The sequence below is a fragment of the Trachymyrmex cornetzi genome, unplaced genomic scaffold, assembly GCF_001594075.2.
Source record: "Trachymyrmex cornetzi isolate Tcor2-1 unplaced genomic scaffold, Tcor1.1 scaffold182, whole genome shotgun sequence".
NCBI lineage: Eukaryota > Metazoa > Arthropoda > Insecta > Hymenoptera > Formicidae > Trachymyrmex > Trachymyrmex cornetzi.
This window is the reverse complement of record NW_017296441.1, coordinates 96,325-97,736: the sequence shown is the minus strand read 5'-3', so window position 1 is coordinate 97,736 and position 1,412 is coordinate 96,325.

Sequence of the window (1,412 nt, the reverse complement as noted above, 5' to 3'; positions counted from 1 at the left end):
ATATCGTACGAGACATGCAGATATCGCAAGCGCCGCTCGGAACGAAAAAGTTAGCGCCCGCTCGCCGCGCGCGCGTCCTCGAGTTGCCGGACTATTTAATTAATTTCCAGGCGAGTTTTAAAAACGCCATTCTGAAATTTTCACATTTTTTAGTAAATTTTCCGAGGAATCCGATAGTATTTGTAAAAAATAAATTAACTTTTTTTTTACTCCGGGTGTCATGGTCAAAATTAACTTTTAAGATTTAATTTGCAGAAAAAAGTATTTTTTTTTAAAGTTGAGGTTAGGAACATAATTTCATCAAAAACCTGATGTAATAGCGTTTGAAATGAAAAAAAAATTGTTCTACTATAAAAAACGACGTAGATACGACGACTTGAAAATTACCATAAAAGGCAAAACTCAAAATTTAAAATCGCTATTTCTTCGAAAAAAAAATTTTTTTTTTTAAATCCCGATACACTGTGTTCGCTTATTTTATACCTACAATTGGTAAAAAAAGTTTGAAGCGATTTAAAAATGTCGAAAAAAAAAGTGTTCGGTTTGTAAAAGAATGCCTCATATGTATAAATATTCATAAACATACCATACATAATTGTAAATGAAATGTATCCATACGTAAGTGTACATACATCCTTCTTTCTTTTGTAAATTACTTTTTAGTGAAATAGGAATAATAATAACAATAATAATAAAACATAAAAAATATTTAAAAGGATAATTTTCGCCCTAATTCTTTTCGAAAAAATCAAGTTTAGAGAAATGTAAAACAAATGCTCACATATAATTATATATAAAATTATACATAATTGTAAATGAACAATTTTTTTTATATTTCTCCAAATTTGATTTTTTCTACAACAATACCAAAATTATCCCTTTAATTGTTTTCGCATTATTATTATTATTTTTATTACACTAAAAAGTAATTTTACAAAAGAAAGAGAGATGTATGAATGTTAATTTTTTATCAGGTATCATACTTCAAGATATTAGTTACGCCAAGATTGATTATCTGACATAATTCTTTAAACCATTTTGAGGTAACGGGTCCATGAAGTATCATATTCTTTTTTAATGTAATTATAATATAATATGCATATATTGATATAATGTATCTGATACATTTTTCATAGATTCGTTTTTTCATTAATAAAGTTTTTTGTCGTTAAGCTCATTGCAACAGCACAGTTATCAGAGTAAAGCTGGAAACACAATAGACACAGGCAATAGGGAATAACGAGCCGTCCAATCAGAGCTTTGGAGTATAAGTTCGTGTTACGTCTCGAGGGGGCACCGGCCGGCTTCCGGTATCGGCGCTATCCTGAGGCTATGGTGGGATACTACCTCGCGTTTCGAGCAATAAAATTTCCGCGATGAGCCCTCTTGTCCAGCCCACCGATTGGCTACAG